Source organism: Poeciliopsis prolifica, unplaced genomic scaffold (genome assembly GCF_027474105.1).
Source record: "Poeciliopsis prolifica strain line A6 unplaced genomic scaffold, Auburn_PproV2 SCAFFOLD008, whole genome shotgun sequence".
Lineage (NCBI taxonomy): Eukaryota > Metazoa > Chordata > Actinopteri > Cyprinodontiformes > Poeciliidae > Poeciliopsis > Poeciliopsis prolifica.
The window spans coordinates 9623640-9641621 of NW_026562383.1; the positions used below are offsets into that span (position 1 = coordinate 9623640).

At 39.4% G+C, this 17982-nt stretch overlaps 1 protein-coding gene across 1 annotated transcript in view; it reads right to left on the bottom strand.

The window, feature by feature from the left end:
- LOC129361948 (leucine-rich repeat and immunoglobulin-like domain-containing nogo receptor-interacting protein 3) overlaps nt 1–17030 on the bottom strand; it is a 39988-nt gene extending 22958 nt beyond the window's left edge. The window contains exon 1 of the mRNA XM_055033204.1: nt 16582–17030. The gene's annotated coding sequence lies outside the window, so the exon portion shown is untranslated. The remainder of the gene's footprint in view (nt 1–16581) is intronic.
- Nucleotides 17031–17982: the final 952 nt, after the last annotated feature.

Sequence of the window (17982 nt, forward strand, 5' to 3'; positions counted from 1 at the left end):
TCACACAAAGTTCAGGGACCACAGGGCAATCATAAGTCCTGAGGTCGGAGGCCACTTCCTCTCTTTCAAGACGTTATTAGTAGCAGGTCAGCGCTATAAAGGGAGCAGATTGGTTTACATCCTGATCAGTCAGTCGCTGAAAAACAATTGCTCAACTCACCGCTTAAGCTCCTCATGTTCATGGCAAATATTGCTCATGTGCTCAGAGCACATATCCTAAAAACCTGCTGCACTTGTTCCAATTTCACCTTGAAAGGGAGAACTAATGGAATAATTAACAGGTTCAACAATTGTTTTTTAAAAAATGAATACAAATTGTGAAAAATCTAACAAATTTAAATACTTTTTTCTCTTTTGTAGCAAGTTGGTCACAAAAAAGTTGCCTCCTCATTACTGAGACGGATTTAGCTCAGGCGGAGCCGACCTTCTGCTGACGGATGCATGAGTTCACCTGTTTCTTCTGTTATCAGACCCGAGCAGGATGGCTATGACATGCTGAAGAGGCGCGTGTGCCAGTCTGTTGAGCTGCATGTGAACCACTGCAGTTTTTCTGCTGTTTTTTTTTTATTTTTATGCAGAATAGATGAAGAGCCTCGCTCGCTCTGAAAATCAGAGGTCTGGCCACATGCCAGACACAAGTCATTAAGCCTGGTATGTGTGCTGCGAAAGCTACAGCGAGCTGCACAATTTATGGCTGTTAAGCCAGTGTTATTTTTTTAGTGTATTGCACAAAAGGATTTAGCGAGGCAATTGTTTATTCTGGGATGTAATTAATTAGCAAACTCAGAGATTACTGCACTATTAGCGAAACAGCCACTTGAAGATAAAATTTTAAGAATTGCAGCGAGATAAAATCATTTATTAAAACTTGACCTTACATATATAGACACTGATCATTCTGAATGACACCCATTGTGACAACTGTCAACACTGCTTTGAATTAGCCATAGCCTCTGGGGATCTGTGGCCTTATTACTGCTGTGCATCGAAATGAGTCATTAATTATCTCAAACAAGCTCCAAAAGAGTAGCTGTCGCTACCATCAAGCTCGTTTGATGTTTTCTGTAGGTCCAAAGACAACGTTTGGTTTTCAAGGAAACTTACAGTTCCTTGAAAAAGTATTCACACCCTTGCTTTTTGCAGCTTGTCATGGTACAATCAAGAACTTCAGTGCAAATTTCTTTTACAAAAACAAAACAAAACAAAACAAAATATTTTTAACCAAGTTCCTTCAGACGTTACCTAAATCATAACTAGTGTCTGTGTGATTTAATAATTCCAGAGGGGTTGTGAAGACTTCATAAAGAAAAGTTTATCATCAAATAGCATCATAGACATCAGACATTAAATAGGTCAGAGGTAGCGTTGGATTATAAAGCAATGTTTTAAGCGTTAAACACTTCCTGGGGGATTGCCGAACCAATCTCTAGAAAGAATAAAAATACGGCACCATTGCAACCAATGAGACATGGTCATCCGACAGAAAGGAGTTAATCAGAGGAGCAGCCAAGAAGTGCGTGGTTTCTTTGGAGCAGCTGCAGAGGTCCACTGTTCAGGTGGGGGAGATCTGGTAACAGGTCACTGTTATGAACCTTGTGATTGGGTTGGATATTTATCTCTCCTTTGCAACAATCAGGTTCATTTGGGGAACCTGATTTCACCCATTCTACTCTCCTCCAGTGCTTGCCGCTGCCTTTTGCTTTGTAGATCATTTTGAGACTTCCACATACATCCCCCTCTCAGGCACAACAGACACCAATGATTTCACTGACTTTCACACTTCATATTATAACGTTTGATATTTGTGTTAAATAAATTTATGTTCAGAAACTCGTATTCGTGTTGTGTCTCACTGTTGTTGTGACTTGTGGGCTCTGTCATAGCAGTCACCCATTAGACAACAGGATAAATAAAGCCAGTCAAAATGTAGATAAACAAGCATCGTTTTTCTTTCATTTCATTATTTTTGCAGTTTTTGTGTTGGTTCATGACACAAAATGACTCCAAAATACACTGAAGTTTGTGTTTCTGACATGTAAAAAAAAAAAAATCCAACTCGCTATCTGAAACAGTGAACATCTTTCACTGTTTGCTAATGGAAACCTCTGCCATGCAAACAGGAGACTGTCATCAGAGCTCTGATTACCCCAGTCTGGATGGGATGTAAAGAGAATTCATTTCTTCTGCCGTTTCCTTTCAAAAGGCTAATTAGCTTCCTGATAAGAAACCAGTAAGGTTATCCTGTGAATTGGTCATTGGGAAATGAAATCACGTCTTTCCTCTGTGCAACAGCGGAGGAGTTAGAGATTGAGATGATAACCAGGCGACTTAAAGCATTTCCCTGGAGACATTTCCCCTGAAATGCACAAAACTGTGTGTACGAGTGTGTGTGTGTGTGTTTTAGAGTGTCTGTCATTAAATGCCTTTGGTCTAAAAAAAAAAAAAGAAAAGAAAAAAAGAAATTAATTCAGTTCTCTGGCTTTTTAAGCAGGCAGACAGAGAATTAAGAATTAAGGCAGCTAAAACCTTGAAATGCCTCTGCAAATGTGATAATTGCACAAAGAGCTGTGAACAGATTGGAAGAGACTGAAACGATGTCGTTAAGTAAGGAGCTGCGCAACTGGCGCACAATGAGAAGACAAGGCAACGGAGCTGGGCGTCAGAGGAAGGAGATGACAGCCACTGAGAACAGGAAAGAGGTGAATGTGATGAATGAAAGAGAAAGTGGAAAAATTGGAGGGAGGGAGGTAAGAGGGACGCTGCAGCTTTGTGTCACTGAGGATGAAGGAAGGTCAACAGCGAGACTCTAATGATGCAAATTAGGGCTGATGCTGCGCTGAATGCCACAAGAGAGGCCAAACATGAAGCATGTTACACCACAATATGAACAGCAATTTAGCATATTAAACATCTCAATGTCAAGAAAAATGGCTACAAATTCTCCTAGAGGAAGTGACCCGAAACGCTGAAAAGAAGACTACATACGACGACTACGTGGCAGGAAAATAAGCAAGTTAGAAGGAGAAAGATGGGGGGAAGGGAGCAGTGTGACAGTTTTCCTTCTGCAGTCTTTGAACAGCAGCATGATTCTGGATTAATATGAGGAGAGAATCTATCATGGAAATGTTTGTGGCTTTGACACGCATGCATAAACTGATTGGAGAAGACTTCAATTTTATTCGATTGTTGATCTGTTGTCTTGTTTTTTTTTTTTTTTTACAAAAAAGAAATGTCAAAACATCATTGACTTGAGATCTTCCAACATAAAGAACATGACCTTCCCCTTTTTCAGTCAAGGTGTGGTAAATTAACCATGCACCCAAAAAAGGATGTTCATGCATCCTGCAAGTGTGCATGGATGTGGAAAGCAGTGCATATGCATACATAGCAGGGTTGCAGACAGCAGAGTAATTGCATGGCTTCATGGATAACAGTGACCCTGTTAGCCCAAAAGCTTATTGGCTGCCTGTTTCTCTGATTCGGCTGCTGCAACCAATGGGAGCTGTCACCACCATTTCAGATTTGGGGATGAAAGAACAGAACGAAGCGGGCGAGAAGGACGGTGAAATAGAGGTGAAGGTTAAAAAAAAAAAACGAAGACATAGCTGGATGATGTTGACGGGTGGAGAGGGAAGACAGAAAATGGAGAGTGACAAGGATGGAGATGTGGGATGAAAGAAAGCAGACGATGTTGAGGAGAGAGCCGAATCCTCCGCTGTACGGAAACAAAGACAGCAATCCCTGAGCACTGGCAAAGCTGTTTGGCTTGTGGTTGCACACCAACAAAGCACTTGTGTGTGTTTTGTGCAGAAGAGTTGTCTGTCTGTGTGTGTGTGTGTGTTTGTGTGTGAAGGCAGTGCTTGGCAAAAACAGTAGGTGATCATCACACCTTCTGGCCCTTCTTCTCACCAGAGATCCCACAGGAAAATCTACAATAGTCCTGAGCGCACACATCTCTATACACACATCTGTCTGTGAGGGCTTTGTAAATGCTGCAGAGCAAGCTAGTGTAAAGAAACAGATCACTGCCAGGGAGAAGAAGGGAATTCGCAGGGGACGAAGCGTCTGGAAAGGTCAGAAAAGTGGGTGAGTAAATAAAAGACGGTGAAGACGCAGGTGCAAAGCAGGTCCTGAAGCTTGGGAAAGGTTTAAGGTATCACAGGGTCTGATTGTGTATATCTGTAAAGTCAAAAAATATATTTACGTGCAAAATGAAAAAGGATTGTATGTGTCCCATTTCTACAGGCCAAGCATATAACTCCTGATAACAATGGTACAATGAACAGAAAGAATCACTAAGATTAAAAAGGTTATCGAAGTGAAATATAAATTTACTCATTTTCTACCCACTGTTCATATTCACACTGGAACATTTTATGCAAAACCAACCATTCCATGTACTTAAACTACTGCAACATATAAGACCATTCTCAACTTGCTTTGGTTCTGATCCCTATTTGAACCAATTTACTGTCAGAAAATATGAGTTGTTGTGATCCAGCTGGCATAACTCCAAGCAACTTAATCTTGGTAGATTTGAGTAATAAAACATTAAATAAGGATTAGAATATGCAGACTTATTTAAAAGTGTCTGTTATCTAAGTCACTGGTGTTTGTCTGTACAAAATGTTAGAAATATGAAATTGATGGAAGCGATTCAAAGGTCAATGCAATTCTGTCCACAGACGGTGATTTATCAACTTGGTAAAAGCTTTCTCGACTCATTAGCTGTGCTTCTGAAATACTTGAGGAAAAGATCCTGCTGTATTCATAATCTGAAAACTAAAAGCTTTGTTACAGAAAGTTTCATTTAAAAAAATCTCACAGCACCAGAGGGTTGACATTGTTGAGACCCAGATCACATTCCTGATAGGCGATAGTGACATTTACCCCACGGAGAACTTAGTTCCTGCTGGAGGAAGAGTCATTATCCTTTGCTGAAAACAGATAGCATAAATCATTTGCTGCTAATTAATCAAATGATTTCTCTCCAAAAATGAAGAGAGACTCCTCTTGGACAGAATACTGAAGCCATCGGGGCCCTTGGGCTCCAAGAGGAAGCAAAGGAGACACAAAGAAATGTTTGGACTCCTCCCCCGGGGAGCATCCAGTTAAAATTCAAGGACTCTCTTCATCTCTCACATTAGCTGCGTCTAATGCTCATCTTGCTCCCTCCTCGTCTCTTACTGAGGTCACGGCTGAGATGTCTCAGTGATACCCTGGGAGGCTGGGAAGTTTCCAAGTGCACGATTGACCTCGTGTGCATGTGAAGCCCATGTGTTTGTCAATGCACAGATCATCTTTGGACAGGGAGAATCTCCACTGTCCTTGCAGGCAAATGATGGAGGTCGACAAAGTGGAGACAAGAGAGGGTCATTCCATCCCCTCGCCACGTGAAGTCCTCACATAAAATGCCGTACAAGTGAAAGTGGGAGTTAGAGGGACTCGTTTCTGGGAGTTCAAGAACTGCCACCTCAATCGCAGCACATCTCTAGCATTTCAAACAAGCAAGTGCTTGGTAATGAGATCAGTGGTGCTCTCTGAGGGTGACAGCTGGGGGAATAAACTGTCGGTTGCATTTTACACCATCAAAGTAATGCAGCAGAAATCTGTAAAACAGCATGCGTGATCATCATTATCATGGCAACAAACAGCCCTCAGGATCAACACTCGAGGACGCTCAAGCTTCGTAAAACAGGAGAACAGAAACATTCCCATCCTTAAACCGTCCTTCCCAAGGACGAAGGAGACAGCGACAGATCTGCTCCATCTCCATGTGATAGTGAGTGAAACGATGGGAGGACTGACAGGCGGCACGAAGAGAAAGATAAGGAATCACAAGGAGCAAAGAAGAGGTGCTGACAGCTCGCCGCTCCAAACCAACCTGAGAATACTTCAGCTTCAAAATATTTATATATAAATATATATAAACCCTTATCCTAATTTCAACTCCAATGCCTGAATTATTCATTCTAGAGCAATGGCAAGCAGAAAAAGGGATGAAAAGTCATTGCTCCATTTTCTATTCACATAATAAATTCATGACTGGATGTGCAAAAGTAGAAAGAAACAGTGGAGGTGTGGAGGACACGGCGAGAGCCATTTGGAGGAAAACACAACCGAGATGAAAACAAAGCAAAGAGGGAAATGCAAGATAAGAAATTCTGCATAAAATCAGCATCACAGATCATTAACCCGTCATCAGCTGAGTGTGGGGCTTTTACACCGAGAACCAAACAGAGGAGGCAAAATCTCATATCTGACTGGATTTGATGTGACAAACATCAAATGCTTGCCTTAATTTTTCAAAGATATTCAATGATTGGATTTGTACAAATTTTGCTGATACAGTCAAACAGATATTAAAAATATATATTTCTATATATTTTATGTAAAGTTCAGTTTTGTCATTTCGCCAACTTGACCTTTTCATAATTTTTTTTTACGCAGTTTACAGTTTTTGTTTTTAATGTAAGTAGAAACAATCCAGGTCCATTTCTTTTCACAGATATTAGCAGGCATGTTCATGTTCCTCCAGTGTTAGCGGGTTCATACTGGATGCATTTCTTAAGGGTTCTTTTACCCAAAAGTTGAAAAAAGTTTGATAATCAGGCATTTTATCCAAGGTGTTCAATTTATATAGCCCCAAAGGAGCACTTAGATCATCCAGCCAAGAAGTTTTCAGTGCAACTGAGGTCCAAATTAAATCATAGATGCAGTGGCAGACTTTACGATGTGAACTACTACTCAATATTTTCACCCGGGAGTCTTCAGATTTTATGGTCCTGTCTAAAACCTCTTTTTCTTTTACACTGGCTTTCATCTAAAGTTCAATTTGAGTGTGTATCATTGTTTTATCTCGCTTTATGTTGTTATAATGTAGTTTTCATTTTATGAATCTGTAGTTTTTTTAGCCTCTGGGGTTACGTTTTCTATTTCACATAAGATCACAATACAGAGGGCTTCACAGGGTGATATCGATGATATCAGAAATGTCCACGTTCTAAAATGTAAATATAAAAGTTACATCAAAGCGGCCCATTTGGAATTTTCCCGGGCCAGGTTTCTCTCTGATTTTTTAAATTTTTTATTATTATTTAAAGCTGGTATCCTACTGCGGTCCCCAGGCCATGTATGGCAGGCTATTATACCATAAAGTCAGTCTCCATCTGGAATTTTATTCCAGATATCTAAAATGACTTTTGACTAGATTCTACATTTGGACTGTCCTGAATGGTAAGGTAAGATAACCACTGATTTTTAAACCAGGCAGCAGGTAGCCTCAGTAGAGCCTTAGTCCTTACGATATGAATCGGGAAATTGTTAACACATTTGCGTGTTTTGAGAAAGAGATTATTTGAGACTTGGGGCAGTGGATTCATTGGGTTATAAAACTAAAGTGGTATGTTATTCCTTTTAACAGAAGTAGAGGTTTGAATCCGCAGACTTTCTTTTACACTGTCAGCTCTGGACCAGATTTCGGATGTCGCAGTGATGAATTAAAACAGAAAGGAGGCTCAGAAGAGGAGACTGACAGATGCTTTAAGGTGCCCAGCTTCACTTTTTGATGTGTTCATTTAACATGAAAATACTTCAGAAATATGAAAATTCAATAAGAAAATATTACTATTCCGCCACAAGAAATTGGTTGAAAGAAAATTACAATGTAAAATCAAACATGGACATGTACATGAAAAAGAGCAGAGAAGTAAAGAAATGTGACCATCTCTCTCATGAGACTGCTCTTCTGTCTGGACCTGATGGCTTTTTATTCAAGCAGTCCTTCTTGTCAGGCATTTTCTGTTCAGAAGAGCCTGGCTGCTTTGCCACAAGGCAACAAGACTCACACCAATTTAAAGCTGGTGAAAAACACAAATAGTTCAACCTGCAATGGAGCGCATGATTCAAGGTGGGTTTTATTGTGTGATTGCGAGCAGAGGCCAAGCAGAGCCACGTTTCAATTTAAGGAGGCAGCTAACCTTTAGATGCAGAAGAAGAAAACACACAAACTGAATACAGATTTAGTCGTTTCTTTAACTGCTGGCTTCTCTGTCATCTGTGACACATATTAAGGACAAAGCAACACATATGTGCTGGCATTCCCAACTGATTCCCACATGTCTCCATTCCTGCAGGGATGGACACTGCACAAATGTGCGTGTGCGTGTGTGTGTGAACATCCAATGGTGAAAAGGCCTCCAGCTTCTGCAGGCCTGTTTGTGTGGCAGTGAGGCAGAAGTAATGTCTGAATCTGTGCTTCCTCAGAGCAAAATGCATGCACGTGTGTGTCTGTGTGCATGCGTGTGTGTTTGTATAAAAAACAGGGGGTCACTGCTAAAGGACGGTACAAAGAGTCTGTCTGTCTGTCTGTCTATATTCACCCAGAACAAACATCCCTTGGAGCAGTTTTTATTAATGAGAATGAGAAATTTGGACACCAATTAGAGAAATCTTTGTATTTTAACAATCTACTTTGCCTGAGGAAATAAAAGCTACTGCTACTATGAAAGTAGAAGATATCAAATCAAAAGATTTATCTTATATTAACAAAAATAGTTGCGTCTTTAACAGCAACGAGAAACTAAATAATCCAGTTAACCAAGTTTGGAAATCCAACATGCTCTTGTCCTATATTTGAACTCTGACGTTGAGATAATGTGTCTCCTCATGAACAGCCAGTCATTGTATGGCACGAAGAGTATGGAAAACCTAAGGGCAGACACGAGCAAGCAGGCAGGGCCAGGTTTCGTGGTTTATTAAAGTGCAAATTTTGCTCACAGGACGGCAAACGGAAACAGCCCAGGATCACACAACAGGAGCAGGACAACAGAAGGCATGAACTTTCAACGTGCTGACAGGAAGCAATGAAGGCTTGATGGCAGGTATGAGCACCCAGGGACCGATGCAGGACAGGTGTGAGTCATGTGTGAGGACCTGGGCAGCCAGTGTGACAGCAGACAGAGTGGAAACCAAACACAGTGGAGACAAGTGTGACACATTCGGAGGGATTGAAACTGTCCCGTCTCAAAGTTTTGAAGGACCTGTCAGACATCTAAATGCATTTAACTTGAAGCTGGTGAACTCTTTTAATGTTACGCTGATTCCTACTGGGTGCTGATGTTCTTTCAACAGTGCTAAATATTTAATATTTGCCCTTACTTTGACCACTAGAAGCACCGTCCCTTTAAAGCCTCTGAAAGGTCTCCTCCAGTATTTACACTATGACTGAATCTCATCACAAAATTTTTGTTTTTATTTTACTAGATCTTGAGAGTCCTCTTTATCCTCCTTTAGTACCAATAGGTGTTAAATATATTTCAATGCAAAGTGAAACACAAACCCATTTAGGAGTTAAAATATTTCATTGTCACAAGTCTGACATGCTGTATTCTTTGGTTGCCTTTTGCTTATTTCTAAATGAACATTTTAGTTGTATGCAAAAAATGTTCATTGACTCAACGACCATGACAAAATCCGGTTTAACATATTCTGACAGCACATTTAGATTATAATGCACAGTACTTTGATTTTGTTGTCAATGTAAACTAATTGAACTCCCAGTTATCTTAAAAGTTGGACCCATTTGGGTGTCTTCTGACCACCTAGCTTTCATGTTATTAAAGCTGAAGTTTAAACAGTAATACTTTTATAAATTTATTTCAGATCAGGATTTTTTGGTTTATGTCAAGTTGTCCTAACAGAGACATTTTGAATATCTTGCAATCTGTGCATACATAGTGATTTATATATTATGCAAGGGACGGACTCTGGAGAGAAATTGGCCGGAGAGTTCCTGACACCATAGCCCACCATCAACTACTTGATTACAATTTTGACAAATAAAAAAACTTATATAGTTGTGCAAAGCTGACAAAGGCACAGTACAGACTTGCTTCTACAATTGAAGATGAAATATATTTAATGCCACTCTATCCAGACTTGTATTTGTAAAACATTTTTAAATCACATTATTTCATTCTTTCACTGATCTTTCATATGAATTCACAATAAAACACAATGAGATTTGTGACGGTCAAGTGCAACATTCTGTGATGTGATTGATTTCCTGGAAGCAGTAAATGTTAAATGGAAGTGGGAAGGAAAAGGATCAAGTTTTATTTCTTTCATGTAGAATGAAAAAAAAGGCTTTTTAAAATGTATATCTTGAATGTCTTTATTGACCTCTGTCTGGTCTTCCTATCAAAAATCATGAGCTTTCATATGATTTGGAAAACATTGCAACACTTTCACCCCACAGCCATGTCTCATGGTGATGAGGACATTGTGTCCAGTAAGGCGTAAAGGCTTCGTCTTCTCAGAGTTTGTGGCTAAATCTTCACTGGGTATGAATACTTATTCAAACTACTGTATGTGGAAGAATTGTCTCCAAGTAATTTAGTATTCTAGACTGTTCAGTGCATACATAATATGTTTTTATGCATATCAAAAACCTCCTTTTGTTTGAATTTTTAAATCTATGGATAGAGGAGGGGTAAACGTAAAAAAAGGCTCCTTAGTCTGCCGCCTAGCAGTTCGTGTAGTGAGCTCCGTGCTCAACGCTTGATACCTGAGTCATAAGAATCCAATTTTGTGAGAAAGTAGCACAACACTCCATCACGGCTATCAGCCGAGTCCCTTTTCTAAACAGGAAAATGTGGTTTGTGTTGTGCCTAGACAAACTGAGGGGATCAGGGAAAGAATCGATAGCAATACAACGTTCTTTAAGAGAGTTCTTATGGATCAGAGCGCCGCCGAGCCTGAGAAAATCACTAACGAAACAACAAATGGCAAAAGAGAAGAAATGTGTGAGTATAGTACAAGCTCCATGCCGAAGCACAAATGCACACACAGGCATACACACCTCCCCCCCTCCTCCCCACACACACACACACACAAGAGCCATTTGTGCCCTGACATTAAAACTAACATTAACACTGAAGATAATAGATGGCAATATACAAATAACACCACTAAAACTAAATAAAAATACAGCAAAAGCAAATTACTCCAAAGAGTACTAAATTCAAAACTTATCTAGAAAACAACAGTAATGTATTGTCTCGATCGCTCTGTCCCTGCCCTTATTCGTCTCTCTCAGTCACACACATTCCCAAACACACGAGAGAACAGAGATAGGTGAGAACACAGGGGACCTCCTTCGTCTTGCAGCTGCTCATTAACTGGGCTGCATAATTAAAAGGTAAAGTGATACTATTTAACCTGCATTAACATCAAATTAACCGCAGAACAAATGGTGCACAGATGCACTAAGTAACTGAACTTACAAACATTCAGGAAGCACAGGTGAGCAGACGTCCGAACTCCATGACGCCTGATAAACATTTAATGAAGTGTGAGAAACACGGTGACCTTATTCATGCAGGGACAATGACAGCCTGTTTGTGCAAAATACTGAAAATAATAATAATAAAAAAACAACTTTCCATTGCTCACTCTGACTAATGTTTTCAATTCTATATTGCAAGTCAAATTAAAATAAGATATAAAACATATATGTATAATTTGCCTTCTTGCTTCACTGCATATATTTATTCCTGTGCTTTGGTGTGTTTATGTTCTGTTGTTTCTTATTTTTCTGAGTTTATTCTTTATTATTTCAGGGCTGACCTAAATGCCTCAAAGCACAAATGACTTAAAGTAAAAATTATTGACCCTCCTGTTATGTTTGTTTCTGAGGTACAGCAATGATGTTCATGAGTCAATCTGACGTGGGAGTGTTTAATCATGCAATAATGTCAGAAACCAAAAAAAATCCTGAAAAACATTTCTGATTATTAACTCCAATACTAACCATTTGAATCAATATTTGTACAATGATGTTTTCTTATTTCTCACAAATAAAGAATACATGACGACAACTTACTCATCTACTCATTTGCTTTTGTCAGAAAACCTAATATTGTTTTGAAGCTATAATTAGTTGTGTAATATGAATAAATAGTTGGTGAACTAGTTATTAAATGGAGTCATGTAAGTTTGTACTTCCAGCTTTTTTGGAAAGATGCTGTAAGGTGATGTGTGAAAATGGGAAATCTGAAGTCTGTGAAAGTTTTCCCATGTTTGAAATATAATAATCTATAATATGAATAAAACATATAATAATGTTTTGCTTATGAATTAATTCCTTCATCATCTCTTTTCAAGCAAAAACATAAAACCAGAAGGAACCCTTGAAACAAATTAGCTGTGAAGTCGGAACATGGAGTCAGAATGAACTGTACATTTAATGCTAATTAAAGTCTTGTTGTGAAGCTAATTGTTTTCTGAAGGGGTTGCTTAGAATCGGCCATTTTAGTCTTTCTTGTAGTAGCAGCTTTTGTTTCGTATGGTCACAAAAAAACCGAGAGTGTTTTCATATGTAGTGTGAAAACATTGACTGCTGGTGGAGTGTGACATTCATAACAGTGATGTAACCTTGTGGCAAATGGCTGCTGGAATCAAGCACTTCATTTTTCTGCTTTCTGTGTTCAAGCTAATCTCCTGGGGAGGACAGAGAGAACAGAGAGAACAGGGTGCGAGTGAAGCATGAAGCCGCCTCCTGAACAAGATGCTGGATGTTACAGAAGCGTTGTGGAACACGTCCCAGGAGAAAAGCTTTCTGTAATTAGAAAAGGAAAGATTTAATGATCGCTAAATTCAGTGTGAGCATTTCCTTTTAAATACATTAAAAATCACTTAGTGGATATTTGTCAGACCAAATAACGGCGCAGAGCTCAATGCTCGTAGCTCAATAAAAATTCATTAAAAGTGCAAGACAGCAGGTGACCTTAAAACTTTCCCCGGCTGAGATTGAAAGAGACAGCGGTGAAGTGCAGCAGGCAGACAGACGGATAGAAACCGAGTGCGGAGCGGAACAACAGAACTTGAAGCCCTGAGGTCACTTCCGAAAAAAAAAAAAAGAAAAGAAAAAAGACTGCAGCGGGAAAGTAAATTAAAGTAAGCGAAATAGAAAGCGGAAAGGGTTGCATGGGGGAATGCTGTTTGTGAGAGAATGATTTTTTCATAAAGGAGGCAATGAAAAACAGAGAAGCAGGAGGAGGAAGAGGAGGTGTCAAGGCCAGGAGGCTGTAATAGAGTGAAGGAGGCTGAGGCTGCAGGGAGGCACTAACTCCATGTTAGTTGACCCAAGGAAAAGGTCTGCTTCTTTATTACAGACTGAGATCATGCCCTTTATTTCACACCATATATTTTACACCAAAACATTATAACCTTTATGGACTCACAAAATAACAGAGTCACAAGCACACTCCCACCCAAGGTGAGTAACCCTGAAAACAGCAACACACAACTCCACACCTCATCCTCTTTGTAATAAAGCCTTGTGCTTCATCACATTTTTCTTGTTTTGTGTGTGGATTAATACAAAGTGTGTGAGTGTGGTTGTCCGCAGATCTCTGGGGTTAGGAGACGTTGTCCTTGTCTGTGAAATCATCTCAATCACACTCCAGAGAGCTAATGGGAGCAATCCTCCATGCAGGACGTCTGAAAACCCACGATGCATTGCTCAAGGTTGGTCATAATCTTTACTTACACACATAAAGCGCTTGCTGAGATCAAAAGCGCCTTCGACAACCACCTATTCGCCTTGCCTTCAAATCTTCTCAGTAAAGCTCTGCTTGGATTGTTTCTTTCTTTTCTCACACCTCCCCACAGTAAAAAAAAAAAAAAGATTATTACTTTTTCATTTTTGGCCGTCTGACCTGCTGTGTTCACTTTATCATCTTGCCATGTTGGCTTTTAAACCCTGTGGAGAAGTGGCGTACCACCTGAATATCATTTCCTGAGCTTTCCCAATTTGTCGTATTGCTACTGAAACAGTAATACTCACATGAGTTTTAATGAATGTGTAATATACTTAATATATGATTTCATTGAGTGAAGAAAGTACATAAGATATGATACTGAGTGCTTGAAGCTTGACAGCCCTTGTTTATATCGATCTGGTTGAGACTCTTATTTTGAAATAGAAAAGGAATTAGTGTTGGCTAATTTTGCAGCTCTTGCGTTGCTAACAAACTTTGTTATAGAAACGCTGAAGAAGCTTTCACTAAATCATTTGTGTGGCAGCGTTTTAGATAAAAGGCTGGTAAAAACAAGATCTGAAAACATCCAATCAGATTAAGTATTTCTAAACTTTTTTTAAAGAATCTGTATCCTATGAACCCCCTTAGCTCTTAGACGTTTGTTTTAAATTTCAATTAGGTTAAACATCTAGTAGATCAGTTATAATGCAAAGAGATCCTGAAAGTTTGTAAACCCAATAAAGACCTAATACTGGATTAGAAAAATCCAGTATTAGCATCATTCATAATCAATGACGCATTAATCAGCAATCTGATGTCCAATGTTGTTGACTGTGCGTTCTCTAACCTTGTTATTTTTGTGTTTGCATGATGTAAAGCACTTTGAAATGCTTTATTACTGGAATGTGCTATACGAATGAAATTTGATTTGATGATTTTCTCTCACATAAATGTTTGATATCAAATTTAATTCAATATTAATATTAAAAATGATGAAAAAAATTGTAAACTAACAATAAATTTACTGTAAAATGCAGCAAATAAAATCAAACAAAATATAAAATAAATAGGTTTTAAAAAAGTTGTTTTTTGTAATTTCTGTTTAAAGTGGCTACAATTACAAAAATGAATGAACTCCAACAGGTTCTTGCAACAGTTAATAAGAAGGTGTTTTGTCTGTACTATCAGAAGTCTTCAAACAAAGGAGAAGACTTCTGATTGTAGGTATAAAATATCTACAGGAAGGTATATCTTCTTCTCTTTAGAAAATAACCATGAAGAGACAATAGACAAATATCCAGACTATTGGAATAATACTTTCTGAGTATTCCCTTCTGACTGAAAATGGAAAGTAATTGTTTTATTTTTAAACTAGCGGCCGCACAAAACGCTAAGCCTGAAACTTACATCACTTCACTGTCCATGCAAAAGTTGTGATCTATAAAAAAACAAACTGGAGTGTGCGGTTTCTCACCCGTATGTGGAGACGGGGGAAACTTACGGAGCAGATGGTAAGGTGGGGAACTGAAGCCACACCGCATCGTCATTTCTCTCAAACATCTAATTTCACTCCATATGAAACTTTAATAATAGATCAACTTCATCACAAGTATCCAAACAGCAGTGTTATTTATGCTTCCACTGTTGATTACTAACTATGCACAAGAACCAATCTTAATAGAAATCCACACAAACGTTCCATCAACATTTTTTTCTTCTTCTAAGTACTAGAATCTCTGGGAAATATTTCTGACACCTTATTGAAGCTACCAGTGAGAATTAAGACATTTTGAAAGGTAAGGAGGTACGATCACATACCGTCAAAATGAACCTTACTAAATGCTGGTGAAAGTACAATTATATATTGGTCTCTGTTGGAACAGATGAAGAATTTAACAAGTTGTAAGGACATTTATGAAAACCTCTGTACCAAAAGACGTATAGAATAAGGAGGTTTCAGCTCTGACAAGTCGTTTAGTCAGTGAAGGGAAGTTTGCTTTGTTTCGATTTGCAGACAGGAAGAGAACGCTGTGACCAAAGATAAAGACAGAAACCCAAACAAGTTAATGACGAGCTGCAAAAAACATCATTACAGGCTTGTTTATTCTGAACCTTTAAATTTTCTGCTGGTATTGGGGTCATTTGTGGGGAACGAAAATGATTGATATTCCTTTTTCTGATACTTTTTGCTAAAACTGATGGACCATCAACTCCTTTCTCATCCTTTGCATTCATTGTTGAAGAGGCAGAGAGGAAACTAGGCGGGCATGGCGTCCAAAGGGAAAGATTCTGGTGTAGGTAATTGCTTACAAAGCTAATGCAACAGGAGATAGGATCAGAGGGGAGGTGACAGTCGGTAATTGGAAATGGTGAAAGAAAGAAGACCGTGAAAAAGGATTGGCGAAAGAGAGATAGTGGGACTCAGTGCAATGCTGAAACACCCCATGCAGCCCTCTACGCGTTACAGGCCAGTAGGTAAGCGGTCACTAAACACTATCGGTCACCTTAAACAGGGTTGTTCATGTCATGTTCTACCATGTGGCGTCCCGCAGGGCAGAATGTAAGCCCTGACTTTCATCCGTTTTCTATTTGCCACAGCCCACAGCTGCACACTGTGTGCCGAACACATAACTCAGGCACAAAGTTAATGTAATGAGCCAGAAAAAGATCTCTGCCCAGAGACATGAAATATAACATTCCACCAGTGGAGGCTTATTTACATGCATCACTCAAAAACGGCTGAAAAATTCACCCTGGTTGCAGAAATAAGCATTGAGAAAAACGGAAGCATGACAATGAATGGACGCACACAGACACATACATACATGCAACCCGTCAGCCTCATCATCTTCTTTTCTTTGCTTTGCTGGGAGGACGAGTAAGGAAGTCTTGTCAGTGTAGGTAGTCGTCAGTGTAGAAGATCAGCAAACACGCAGTTTTGTTTCAAGTGTGTCTGAGCTCTGCTTGTGAAAATACTCCAACTAACGAGGGTTAAATATTCATGCCCATGCTGGCATGCGTGTGTGAGTAAACATACCCAGGACAGAAGCGTGGTCCCTGATGCCTCCTCATCTGTCCGGCTGTGTGTGAATGCAGATCTTATTTCCTCTCCTCTTGGCCCACAAGTGGCCGTCGCCGCTCGGGAAGCTCGCCGGTGTGATCTTCTGATCTTTTCCCTCAGTCGCTCTCACTCCTCGGCGTTCCAAACATGCCTCTGACTCCTCTCTTCTTCCCAGCTCTCCTTCCTGCCCTCCCTCCTGCCGACAGGCTTATGTGCACACTTCACACCTCCAGCTACTCCTTGTTGCTTATTGTGACCCCGGTGAAAATGAAAGCCCGTTGCATTAAGGAGGCTAACGTGAGACCCTCCTCTCCTTCAGCCAGCGCTGTTCAGGGATCCATCCGTCTCCCAACGATGTGGATGTGGAATTAAGGGAAAGGAGAGGAAGGATGGGGAAGGAGCGAGTTGTTGCTGTAGCTGTTGCCTCTGCCTCCTTCTGTATGAGTGCCTCTCTCTCGCTTGGCATTCTTTTCATCTCTCTCTCTCTGCTCACTCACTCTTTATCTTGCACCACCCCCTCTCTTGTTCCCTCAGTCACTGGATGCTGTTGACGGCGTGCTGGAGCGAGTCTCTCTTACGGGAAGAGAAATGAAGAAAACAGGAGCAGGGGAGACGGGAAACTAGAAGAAAAAGATGTAAAAAACAGAAAACAAGGAAAAATTATTGACTAGGATTAAATAAAAACATAAGTGATTTACATTAAGACATTTAGACAGTGCCATGGAAATGATTTTATGTCCCTGACACTTAATAATTTTGTCATATGTTGCCATTAATGCATTTCATTGGGATTTTCAGAAAAAAACCAACATATAGCAGCAGATAATTGTGAAATTAATGGAGGAATAATGACCTTTGAGCTCAAAAATGGTTTACATATCAACCCTTAAGTAAGTGTTGTGTGAATGTCTGTTCCACCCTTCCTGGATCACTGATTTGCAAAATTACCTTTTGCTGCAGCCAGTATGTAGTCATACTCCTTACAGATGAGGGTTGAATGCTATTTTTACTAAATGTAGATTTTGCTTCTGATTGAAAACCACACAGATATTATAAGAAAAAAGAGAAATGTTTTCTTGAAAATATCGTAAAAAAAGGAAAGATTTTGAAATGCTCTTACAATTTTCAAACAGCATATTTGAAGTTTTAAGATTTTTCTTTGGCAATGAGCTTCATGTCTTTGAGGTTGGAAAGCCTTCTTACCATCACCCTAATCTCTGGCTCCCCCTACAGATTATTTATTTATTTATTTATTTATTTATTTATTTATTTATTTATTTTTCTGTCCAGTCAGAAGAAACAAGATGGAGCACTGAAATAATAACTTTAAACATAAATAAGACATGGAGTATGAATAATTCTGGCCTCATCTGTACA